The sequence below is a fragment of the Coffea arabica genome, chromosome 4e, assembly GCF_036785885.1.
Source record: "Coffea arabica cultivar ET-39 chromosome 4e, Coffea Arabica ET-39 HiFi, whole genome shotgun sequence".
Lineage (NCBI taxonomy): Eukaryota > Viridiplantae > Streptophyta > Magnoliopsida > Gentianales > Rubiaceae > Coffea > Coffea arabica.
Window position 1 is genome coordinate 41,652,699 of NC_092317.1, and position 13,541 is coordinate 41,666,239.

The 13,541-nt window shown below is 35.7% G+C and overlaps 1 pseudogene; it reads left to right on the plus strand.

The window, feature by feature from the left end:
• The first annotated feature begins 720 nt into the window (after positions 1-720).
• The window catches only part of LOC113740993 (ribose-phosphate pyrophosphokinase 4-like), a 52,773-nt pseudogene continuing 39,952 nt past the window's right edge, over positions 721-13,541 (plus strand).

The window sequence follows — 13,541 nt, forward strand, 5'->3', positions numbered from 1 at the left end:
AATTAAATTAGGGACCTAATTGAAATAAAACTAAAGTTTTTAGGACAGTAATATAATTAATAAAAAGTCCAAGGACTGATTTGCAAATTATGTGACCAGATTCTTAGCCAAACAGGCCGTTGGGCCATTTTATTAATTTCTTGGGCTAAAATCCCCTTCTGGCCGAGTCGAAAATCCAAGCAAATATGCAGGCCAGCCCTCATTTCTGACCCCAAAATAAATCCAACCAGTTGATGGGCTCTATCATCCTAAGCCCACATACAAACCCAGCATACAATAAGCTTCTTAGCCCAATTATTTAACCCAAAACAAGTTTCTTTTAATATTAACCAGCCCAGATGGATCAAACATAATAGGACAAAACGAAAATAATTGGAACAAACATAAAAGAGAAGATATCAAGAACTTCCGCGCGGGTCGACCTGTCGAAAACTAGAAAATTTCCTGCCAACTTGGCTGGAGTTTCGCCAGAATCGCGTTTCTCAACCTTTTAACCCCGGATTTTTACATAAACATGAATATTACATCACATTGAACTTAAACAAGCATCAAAACGACTCAAAAAATGCATAATTATGAAGATGTATGGGATCTAAGTTCCTTAAACATGAAAACCCATAAATTCACCCAAATAGCTTGCATGGCTGTCAAATCGAACTAAGAAAGGTTGGAGGAATACCTGATAAAACTTTAAACCAAACTAGAACTGAGAGAACGCGAATGGAAGCCAATTATGAAAGTTCCAGCAAGAGGGTGGCGAAACCAGAGATGATGAGACGGCAAGTTTGAGACCAGATTCGAAGGCTTTCCAATCGTTTTTGCGACAAATGTTTTGAACGAAAGTTCTTCCCCTAGCTACGTAGATGGTGCAGAAATTCAAAGTTCCTTAAGATAGGCTATAATAAAAGAGAAAATGCCCCGAAATAGGGCTGCAGAATCAGCCTTTTCCCACAAATTTTATGCAAAAATATTTTCTTTTTCTTTCACTTTTTCTTTCCTTTTTTCTCTCTGTTTTTTGCACTTTTTGATCTCTCCGCCGCCTTTCTACTCTCCCCCCCCTTTAAGGCTGCGTTTCTTAGCCTTTTATATCTACAAAATCCCCACAAAACCTAGCACTAAGGGAGAAGATTGGAGCTGCATTTTTCTTGATGATTTTTGAGCCATTAGATGGCCCTTGTCCTGAGATTTTCTTGGTGTTTGGATTAAAGCCAACTGGTTTGGTATTGGAGTGATCAAATGGAGGAGAAAAAATGGAAGAAAATGAGTGAAAAATGGGGCGGAATTTGCAGCTGTATTTCTGTACCTTTGCTCCTCTTCTTCGTACGAAGAAGAGGAGGAATCCAGTGTGCGTACGTGCACGCGCGCGCGAGTTCCCTTTTTTTTTCATCAAAAGCTGATTTTCACTTCTTTTCTTTTCTTTTCTATTTTTTTTTCTTTTCTTTCTAATTTCCTTTCCTTTTTTTGATTTTCTAAAATGATTTTCCTCAAGAAATATAAAAATGAAACCAAATAAATAAAAATATGAATAAAATAAAAATGGTGAAATTTTGGTGTCTACAGTCCTATTTCTCTGCGGGATTCACAACAACTACGACTCAGTTTTTTCAAATGCTGGTAAAATTCCTTTCCAATACCCATGACAAACACTTCTTTCTCTTCCTTATCATCATTGCTAAATACAACACCACCCAGGGATGCAATTTTTTGCTCTATCCTTCCTTTGCCTGAATTGCAAATTGGCCATGAAGTTCAAAATTTGGAATTATTTGTGCGAGAATTCATTTAATTTTTTTGGGTGAGGATTTAATTAATATATATTTATGCATTTTGCGCTTCTCAATTTCTAAGAATATGATCATCCTATTTTGTGATATTTTGATACTTGTATCAAGGTAGGAGCATGATAATGATGGGACAAACTTTTCGTTATATTTCACCTATGGTACGTTTCAAGTCATCACCACCTTAGAAAAAACTTAAATTCCATGAAAAATGAGCTAGACAACTTGGAGGAATTGTTAGACGAGTAGCAAAATATAGGATTTGTGGACTTCTCTTCTGGTTCCCTCGATAAATTTTCTACTATTGTTTTAGATTAAGTTTTATGTTGAGCACCCTTAATAGAGGTGGAATCAAAGTTATCTCAAGCCAATGCCTTTCACTTTCCAAATTAATCTACTTTTCGTCTTATTTTCCTTGTTTTTTGTTTTCCATTTTATTATTTCTGGAGTTTTTAATTGAGTGATTAATAGCTGAGTTCTCTACCCTACATGCAATTGCATAGGTGTTTGGAATTGATATTTTAGTTTGGGCAATTTACTAGCTATTATAAGTTGTCTAAATCACTAATTGATTGTTGCATTTATTATCTTTGGATACTTAGTACGTAGAGCTTATGTTTAACTTAATCTTGGTTAAAGAGACACAAGTATATTAAGTTTTGGGAATCTCCTATTAATAAGGGTACAAGGTCATTTAGTTTCTTGATCTTGTCATTTTTGATGGCTAAATATTTCGTTGCATTGTTGTGTTTTTTCATATTATATAGTCTGGTCATTGATTCTGATAGCTATTGTTTATACAATAGGTGTACAATGTGCCTGTTTAGTTATGTGAAACTGAAGGTTAGCTTGTCCAATATGATGATCTGATTCAATAATGGATTGGTATATTCATTGGTTAGATTTGTTATTAGCCTTGAATAGAAAGTGTTAATATTTCTAGTTATCGAACTCCCGTTCATACTATAGTTGACTTCTCTTCTCCCTCACAGGAACATATTGACTCTCTTTAAATTATTCGATATAGGGATGTGAGTAGGCTGCAATTGAAACATTTTCCTTTTTGTTTGGGTTGGTAATTTCACTAATTTGGTATTTGTCGAAATTGAAATGTCATACACTAATCTCAAGTGGTGTGTATGGCACCCATCCTTTTGTGGTTGTGAACTTCTTAATGGTAGTATTAACCATATGATTGAAAAGGGTTTTGATTCTTGTAATCTCCATTGCCGTATTGATTCATTCCCGCAACTTTGCAATAGAAAAAGAGAAAGAATATCCTTTTTCATCATTTGATTAAGTTTGTATGTTTCAGTGTGTTGAAAGTTAAGATAAAAGGTATTTATCACTTTGTGAGTAAGTTTGTGTGTTTCAATGAGTGAAGAGTTAGGCTAAAGGAGTTTGTCATCCTTTGAGTATGTGTATGTGTTTCAGTGAGTGGGTATTTGGGATAAAGGAATTTATCAAATTTGTAAATTGTGGAATGGAAATATTTACTTTCAACCCTTCCTTGACTTGAATCCGTACGTTCACATTTTTTTGACTATGTTCATGTAGTGGAATCGTGATATGGGAACTACTTACCAGAGAGAAATCATATATGAGGTTGTCGTTGGTGATCTCCATATTATGTTTAATATCTTCTATAGTATTATCTCCTATGTAGGAAATGTTGGGGAGTTTATTATCTCATCTTTTACTTGATGTCTGGTGCATTTATGAGTAACATGCATTATCCATTATACCCTGTGTCAAAGTTACTCATAGAGAGGTGTTAATCAGTAGAGCCATCAAAAAGACCATATTTAACTATGATTACTTGAGAGCTTTAGCATCAAAACTTCCCCCAAAAGGACAAAATGAACTATTTTACCTCTAAGCGACCTTTTTTGGAAACTATCTTATTATTTGGGAAAGTTGTACACAAGTTTTAAATATGCACTTTGATTGGAATACTCTATCTCTATAACTTATTTGGTTTTCCAATTTGATTTCTAGTTAATTAGTTGCGGCTCTTAATTTATTTCTTTGGTGGATAAGTGGAAATTAAAGGAAATGTTCATTTTTTTGGACTTGTTTTAACTGCTATTGCTTTTACAGATTTGATGTATCCCAAATTACACTCCCATATTTCATCTTTCATGCTACCTATATACAAAATATTTCCACACGAATTTATTTCCATCGATTTTTAAACTAAGAACCTATTAGCTAATATAATTTCGTCATCATATTCACTTCAAATTCAAAATTTATAAATATGTTTATCAATAATTGAGTAGGGAATTGCTATACTCTTTAACATATAGTCAAAAGAGGATTCAACCTCTAAAACTTTCGCCATCCCTTGGATGGTGCCTTGCACATGCTTCTTACTTTGCTATGGCTATTCAGACATGTTTTTTTTCGTAAAGGCGCTACTATGGTGGTCCACTTAGATGCATGTTTGCTCTTTGTAAACTGATCTTTCATGTTCATAGAGGTATTCTCTGGACAACTATAAATTCTACTTTCACATTCGCCATCAATGAATGACAAAAATCTAATGGTTATTACTCCTCTCTTTAATGTGCTTGGTTTACAATGTTTGTTCATTAGCAATCGATTAATTATTAACCATTTTTCACAACATCCAAGTGTTACTAATAACACCTTCACTCCCCATACCTTCTCACTATCAAATTGTCATTGTCAGTACCTTCTCTCGGATACTCATAAGCCTTGGATGCTATCTATTAATTGGAATTCATCCAATTGTCCCGATATAAGTATTCTTTTTACTTTGTTTATTTTGCCTCATTTGCACTTACTCGTGTGCAGGTTGTAAGGGTTATTTAGTGTCGATGTGATGTTAAAGTTGACATCGGATTTTTAGGACTAGTTCCTCTCCTTTCTGCAGCAATATTGTATTATTTGACTGATGAAAGCAATTGTTTCTGAAGAAGTGGTTTATGTGGCAAGGGTAATTCCTCCTATTTACTTTTTTTAATTATTTCTATTTTTGAGACTTCTCTCTTTCATTCTTCCTTTTCCCTTCCATTTGCCCATCGTTTTTTCTCTTTGAACGAAAACCCCCTCTGCTTCCTACATTATTCTTGGCTTTTATTAGTTTTCATACTCAAAAAAAAACTTTTTGCTTATAATATAGGAGCAATTACCCTTGATTGCTTGTCTTATAAACCCCCTGGTAATTTTGCCTCCTCGAATTTTCTCCGTTTTTCCCTTTATCAGTTATTTTCTTGTTGCTCTTGTTTAATTGTTTACTATTGTATACGTGATCCGATCATTTTCTTTTGTCCTGATTTACATTTTACATTCATTCGTTTGTTTGGTATTTTTCCACTATCATGTTCAAATTTTTTTTGTAGGTGTTATTGAGCACATCTACATTTTTGCCCTCATAAGCACTAGTTAGAAAGTTAGTCCATACTCTTTGGTCTTCACTTTAACAAACATGTAGCTATTATCCATCATCTTCTTATATCTATACAAAGTGTTTTTATGTTTTGTCTTTTAAGTTTTATTATACTTGTGATTGGTAATTTTTTTAGTTTCCTATCTAAAGACGATGCTTGACCAAGCTGTATTCAACAATAAGGTATTAGGCAATAATACTTTTGAGGTTAGGAATCCTCTAATCTATTGGTGTCTCACTTATGTTCTTTTTTTCCCTTTAGCCTTTTCTCTAGCAAGGCTGCAAATTTTGGATCAAGTATGTTTGTGCTATCTTTTTTACATTTTATATGTAGCATAGAGCCTACAAAATTTTGCTTGCTACGCTTGTTATGCCTATTTTGTGTCCTTCATTTTTCTTTTGTTGTTCCTTCTTTTGTTTTACTACTTTTTCTTTGATTCCCCTAATTTGTTTATAAATTCCTTCTCCCTTAATTCATGTGTATTGTATGCCTACTTTAGATTTAATTTGCTATACTTCCTCAATGCTTTAGTTATAATTTGCAATCATCACAAAAAATTCCTCTGATTTTCTATTGTTGATCATTTCTAGTAATTTAGTATCTAATTTGTCATTATGCTTTTTTATTCCTCATGTCTTCTAGGATTTCCTGTCTTATCCCTAATTTCCCCTATGTTTTTTCAAGCACTTGAGGGTTTTCAAACCTTGAAAGTTGCCCATGAGGTAAGGTTTTCGATTTCTTCAACTTTTTGCTCCCCTCCTTTTTTATTTTATCCTCTTAGAACTCCTGCAATTTTAGTTTATTAGGTTCACTTTAAAATAACTAACTTTTATGTTTTCTCTTTTTTTTAAAAAAAAAAATTATTTACTTATAACTTTAGAAATTGAAAGCCTTTTTTCGCTGGTTTTGCCTTTCTTTCCAACTGGTTCCTTTGAAAGAATGGAAGAAGATGGGGATGTGGCTATTGCATTCACTATGGCAAGAATTGTGTCCAACATTCTTATTCCAAGGGGATCCAACAAGTTTAGTCATCTATGGCATACATACTCTACAGGTAAACTTTAGTTACATTTTATCTTCTACATTGGATGCACTAGATGCATTCTCCATGATTGATTTTTAAAATTGTTCTTATGGTTGGGTTTTAGCATGACAAGTACAATTGTTTTATCTAATATGAACAAGTTTGCCGAAAACATTTTGTGCCCACTATTTGTAGCCCTTTAGCAATTACACGTACTTATTTTTATGCACTTGTTTGCTATCTATATAGACTTCAACTTTATGAATTGGGTTGGAGGTTTTGAAAATTGCTTTTTTTCATGTAAACGCCTATATGTCATAATGAGAATAATATGTTCTACCAGTTTTCTGGAAACCATTTTCAATAATATCTAAGCTACTTTCTTAGTTAGAAATAAGAAGGGTTAACTACATTTGCACCCCTTGTGGTTTGGCTATACTACCATTACATCCCTTGAATTTTGAAAAACTACTTATGAACCCCTTTGACTAAGCAGTCAATAACCAAAAACACCTTGATGTTAAAAAAATAATGTTTGTTAGCACATTTTGCAATTGATAGGATAAAAATTGCCTTATGTGGTGCCAACTCATATTTCATCTTCCACATTTACCCTTTTGGTTTAGTGGAAATAACATAACATTCAAATTTGAATTATTAAAAAGATAAGATAAAACAGCCTGAATGATTATCCACGATAAATGCAACTTCAAAAATAAATTAACGAGATAAATCTAGCCAATTATTGAAGCAGCTTTATATGTAATTTTATCAATACAAGAATTTGACTTTGTCTTTTAATATGTACTAAAAATAAAAATTTGAATGTTTATGAATTTAGCCTTCTTTTTTCTTTCTTTGATGTCAAATAGATACTTCCATTCATTAAACCAAAGTTCACACAAGATTACAAAAGTCTAGTACACTTAGTTTTGTCATTGGTTAGCTTAATCTCATCCTTAGTCATCAACTTTAAGAAACATAATGTTCAAAAAAAAAGACATTATGTTAATAGATGTCTTATAAATATAGGACACCATAAAGTCTACTAGAATCATGCTGTCAATTATATATGAGTTTCACAACATACACACGAAACTAAATTATATACTCAAAGAGCCAGAGTCCAAGTATATAAATTTATTTCCAACTTTTCAAGTTCTATTAGTATATTTAAAAATTGAGTTTTGTAATGTTCTATCCATGTTATTGAATGCAAAAAGGATTCATAATGTTAACTTGTTGAGATGCAGAATAACAACCCAATAGCATTCAAAAGTAAAGCCACAACCACATTGATAAAATCTGCTTAGTATGTAAATCAATGTAGGAACTAAATTTCAAGTATCAAATCCAAAATTAAACACCTTACATAGATGAACTTATTATGACAGATGAGAAGTTCACGGACTGAAAGACTTAAAAAGATTGTTCATCACATTATTCAAAATCAAGAGCAAGTAGGGCTGCAACTCAATCGAGTAACTTGACTCAACCTCGCGAGTAGCTCGGTCAGCTGCTCGACTCGAGCTACTCGATTGAGTGTGCGAATCAAGCTCGAGTAGGGATATTACGTACTTAAGAGCTCGTTGAGCTCTATTGAGTACTCGCTATAATATTTAATTAATATTTTAAAAATAACTAAATTATTCCTTCAGTTGGAAATTCTTTAACGAGCTCGAGTACTCGAACTCGATATTGAACTTGAGTATTGACTTGATCTCCAACAAGTCGAGTTCGAGCCCAGAATATATTGTTTCGAATCGAGCTCGAGCATAGTATATGTAGACACCAAATTTTGAATAATTTTATGTGGCATCTATTTCATGATTTTCATTTTAGATTGCTCGCATTCGTTGTTTACTTTTAGTTTTAATTTTTAGTTTTAGCTTTTAAGTTTAAAATTAGCATAGAGTTTTTTTTAGAAAAAAAGAAAAGGAAAACATCAAAAATATGTTTTAGTCATTTTGTTTTTATTCAAAGCTTTCTTGGAAGAAAAATGAAAATGAAAAATCACAAAAAAAAAAGGAGAAAAGAAAATTAAAGAAAGAGGGAAAAATGATGAAAATGGTAAATGAAAAATTGCATTTTTGTTGTTTCTAGTTTGTTTATTTTATCCAATGATTAATTAAGTGGGTTTTGTTATTATTATTGTTATTATTATTATCATTTTGGTTTTGTTAAATATTAAAAAAAAAAAAAAAAAAAAAAAAGGGTCACGGCATGCAAGCTGCGTTTTTTACGCAGCTTGCAAATAGGGGGCTGGGTAGCTCCTTAGCTGCAAATTTTAGAGAATGGCTGAGGGTTTAGGGTAGAGTGTTCCTGGTATAAAAGAGAAAAGAAAGCTACAGCCGCACAAGGAGGTTTTTTGGGGGGGGAGACCATCGACGGAAAAACAGAAAAACGGAGCGAAGGTTTTGGGGGAGAGAGATAAAGGCTTACGGGAAAAGAAAGAAACGGAAAAAGCAAGAGAGAACGAGGGAGAGGGTGGAGTTTCTGTGTGAGCTTGAAAGAGAAAAGGAAAACGAGGAAAAGGTTTAGTAGGGACTGAAGCCGAGAGCAAGAGAGAGGAGTGAAGGAACGGCCGAAAGAAATTCTGGAGAGCTAGAGTGAGCATAGCAGCCGCAACCAAGAAAAGGGCCACGGAGAGACGAAGGAGAACAAATGGAGGCGTTCGGCTGAACAAAATAGAGAGAACCAAGAAAGCTTCGTGGAGGAGGAACCCAGATTTGAAGTTTCAGCAGAATTTCTGAGCCTCGTTCAGCGGTACCTGCGACTTGTTAGAAGCACATCGCCCTCATTCGATCACGCTAACATCTTCAGGTAACTCTAGCGTTTCCTCTGGCTAGTTTTATACGATTCCTACAAGGATGCAAGCTTGGCAAACAAAGAGATTGGGGTCATTTGCTGGGTTGTTTGTCGATGTGTGGTTTGTGCTTTGGGACTCGGATGTTGTTGGGTTTTCATTAGTTTCTTATTTGGTTTCTGGATTGCATGTTTGGTAGAGTTACTACCGAAAAATGAAAACTTGACAAAAGTTATCTGTTTTGCCTTGGGTATCTGGTGAGAAGGAGAAGGATTGTTGAATCTCTGATCTTTGTAGTGATATGTGGTGCTTTTGTTGGGTCGAGATTCTTGTGGGGGTTAGCTAATAGACTCGCATGTGGTCGGTTGAAATTGCAGCAAGTCTGCACGATGCTTGCGGTATGTTATGTCCGTTGTTTGTAGCTGTCGTCCTTTTGATCTGTTTGAAATTTTATTCAGTCGAAGGATGGGTTTGCAGAACTTGGTGTTCATAGGCAATACCAGTTCTGTGTGTATCTAGGCTCTTTGCTTCTACTTATTTTGGGTCCAGCTTTGGGTAAGGAGGGAAGTATTGAGTTTTGCAGAATGTTGAAGCGATTCTTTGTGTTATCCTGCTTTTACGTTTTTTCCCTTTTCAGAAGTTCGGTTGGCTAGATTTGAATGCTCTTGCTCTCTAGTTTTTATGTTCAGAAATAAAAAGAAAGTTTGTCTGTCTTGCTGTTTAATCTGAACGTTTGGTTAGCGGAGATGTTAGTTGTGTTAGGAGGGATTGAAACTGCATGTTTGAAAGCCCAAACCTGTTATAAACAAAGAAACTAGCAGAAATAAGAAAAGCGTCGTATGCCTGCATTTTTTTTCCAAGTGTTTTGTTTTTTACTTGTTTGAATGCCAAGTTGTGTGTTGTGTTGCTTGACTCAAGTTTGAGTATTGTTTGATAGAATGTGTCCAAAAGCTGCGTTAGTTCTCTGCCTAAATCTGGTCGAAGATAAAAATGCAGTAATCTTTGAGTTGGTTTGCAAACAGAAGTGCAGCAGTTTTTTTATTTTTGGCAGGAGTTCTTTGTTACATAAGTTTGCAAGAAATTCTTTTAAGAGCTACTTTGATTAGGTGATGTTTAAGCATGCTTTAATTAGAATTAGTTTAATGTTTGGTTAGCCAAAGTTTCATGGATGAAGCTGCGGATGAGCTAGCTTAGCTGTCGAAATCTTCTTGTTGTTGCAGAAGCTGAATTGTCTCGTATGCATGCATGGAAGTCTTTTCAAAAAATTGCCTTTTAACCCCCTCAAGTTCTTTTGTTGTACTATGGCCTAGGAAATTGGAAAGATTAATCAATTTGGTCCTTCAAATTTTCTTTAATGTTCAAATTGGAAGTCCATTTGATGAGTATGGATTTGTTTGATTATTTGAAGAACTTAATGGTTAAATTTTATAGCCACTAGTGGTTCCTTAAGTTTTGTTTTCGAAGAATTTGTGTTGTTTGATTTACTATTAAATTGGTGCATTAATCCTCTGTTTAATGGTTTTAGCCCAAATTAGTTCCTTCTTTAGCAACTATAGCCCAAGTTGAGTCTTGTTCACCTTACTAGCATTACACACGGGGGGAGGTACAATTTCTTTTATCCCTTTTTGTCTCTCCTATGTGATCTTATGTGTTATGTGAATATGCCTGTCTACTCCGCTTTCCTTACCTCCTTGCATGCATTTACTTGCTTTTACTTTTATTTAAATTTTCATGGGGTATGTGTACACCTCTTGGCTTGTAATAGATAGGGCTCGGAGAGCATCTTGTCCATTTCCCCTTCCCCTTTATGCTTTTATGGGGTATGTGTACACCTCTTGGCTTGTAATAGATAGGGCTCGGAGAGCATCTGGTTCATTTTCCCCTTCCCCTTGTTTGCTTGTTTTTGTTGCTACATGTTTAATTGCTTTGATAGGGCCTCGCATCTAGTCGAGCATGCTAAATGTTATGTGCTATGTGTTTATACGTGTTTGGCATGTCTACTCGCTTTCTATAGCATGAATGAATGTGATGGATGAATGTACGTCACCACACTAGTCCAATGCTAGTTGTGGCTCATTAGGTATTTCCCCTCGTTAGCACATCATTTGCTTGTTCACCACATATCACGCATTTTTCTTAGCTTTATCATTTGGCATGCTCCTCGAGCCCCTTTTCCCTCATTTTAGGATTTTTGCATCTCATGCTAGTTAGGGTACATTTGCCTGAAGAGTCCCCTTAAATATGGGATATAGACGAGTGTGGCTTTTTCTAAGCCTTAGCACGCTTGTATTCCCTCTATCAAAGGGCAAATTGAGTCACGATTTAGGTCTCCCCGTACCCAATATGTATGAATTCCCTAGGCTCATGCATTCTCAATCCACTCTATCATTACACTTTCATTTTTGTCTCATTTGCACACATGCACCTTTTTATCACCTTCACTTGCACACGAACACTTTTTTTGTCTCCACTTGCACACGAACACTTTTTTTGTCTCCACTTGCACACGAACCCGTTTATCTTCACTTGCACACGAACATTTTTATCTTCACTCGCACACGAGTACTTTCATCTACATTTGCACACCTTCACTCTTATCTTATTACTTTTATCATTTTTCTCACTTCACACAAACTCACACTTTCACATGGCATGCATTCCACTCATTTTTCACGTCATTTAGGTTTAGGTGTGACCTCTCCAAAAGGATCATTATTGGGCTTCACAATTAATGTGATTGGCACCACTCAACCTTTGAAGAGAAATTTCCCCCAATCCCCCTAGGTCTAGGTTTTTGCAGACATATCCAATACGCGTAGAAAAATTAGGAAAAATTGGTTTAAGTCATGCAACTAGCCTTGGCTAGGTCGAAGGGGTGCCTTGGATTTTTATCCTTGCCTTCCCCTTCGTCAAATGTGACCCCCGATCCCTCTTTTGGTTACGTAGACCCAAAAGTTCTCAAAAAGGGTTTATTTACTTTTTATTCAAAAACAAAAATCATTTTTGGGTGACTTGGTACACCCTAACTCTATACCAAGTGGCGACTCCATTTTTGATACAAAAAACCCTTTTGAACTTCACTTGGCCAAATCATCGCATTCTAAGTCCCATGGCCTTTTACTTTTCATTTTGCACACGTTCACACATTACACATCACACACATTCACCATTCATTCGAAAAGTGGGGCGCGACAGTTGGCGACTCCACTGGGGACTTCCTAAGTGGGTCCAAGCATTTGACTTAGCCATTCGTTTCCTTTTTCTACCCTTTTTATGCATTGCATTTGGATATTAGGGTTGCATTTTCTATTTTAAGGCCTTTTGCCTCGCGCGCGTATCCAACTATTCCCTCACTCACGTACGTGTGATTGGTTGATTGGATGTATGTTTACTTGTTTATCTCGCGCTTGCATTGCATTTGGGGAGGTGTGTCACCTTTAGAGCCTCGCGTGGTTCTCACCCCTTCCCTCAAAATAGGGGAACACTTCATACGTGCACGTTTACTTGCTTTATCCCATTTTATTTTTATTTTTCGTGGGCGCCATCCCACACCGCCCTGTAGGATTAGGATCGATTGCCTTGGGTAGGCGGCTGGTGTGCTCTGCGCCCATAGCGCTACCTAAGGGATCACTCGAGCCACCGATCAAAGGCCCTGGGAGTGATGACCCTTCGCCTTTAGGTCTGAAGGCTTGGGAGCCGAGACTTATCGAGTCTAGTTGCATTAGTGAGCCCCAGCCTCATGCATCCATGTTAGAGTTTGCCTAGGTTAGAGTCAACCTCACCCTTTTAAGCACATTAGGCACGAGGGAAGGGGTTCCACCCCTTTTACTTGCTTTTATTGTATTTCTTTTCTTAATTGCTCCCAATGTGTTATGTGTACTATCAATTGCACTAACCATTCTTTTGTTTTCTTGGCTTGCATTCATGAGCCATAGCAATAAGAGGCCTCTTTGGCACTCTTTTAGTGACTCACCCACTAGATAACTCACATGTTTAAATTTCAGTCATTATATTTAATAAATGCATTTCATGTTTAGACCTTTTCCCCCGTTGCATTATTTATATCCTTTAGGCCATCTTTGTCACATATTTACATCGCTTTAATAAATGGCATCATGCATAAACCCTAGAAAGGGAATGCCATTTAGGGGATCCCGCGTTAGGAATAAGCCACCTTGTGTCTCGGATACTTAATCCAAAGAGACTTGCACGTTTACATTTGGTACCATCCAAAGGGGTAGTGCACAAGGTAAGGTAAAGATCCGAACATTTTCATGAAGCAATTTTTGGAATATGAGCATCTAATAATCACTTTTTGGCCATTTTCTCAAAATTGGTAAAATTCCCTTGCGTAAAAGGATATTAATTCGAAGAAAATTCACAAATGATTCCTCATTGTTGAGACGATAAATGTAGAGGCCAAATTTTGATTTTAGAGGCTCATAGACCAAGGCATTGTAATGATTTCTTGAAACCACCCGGTGGGCGAATAATTCAATCGATTTTTGAACAAA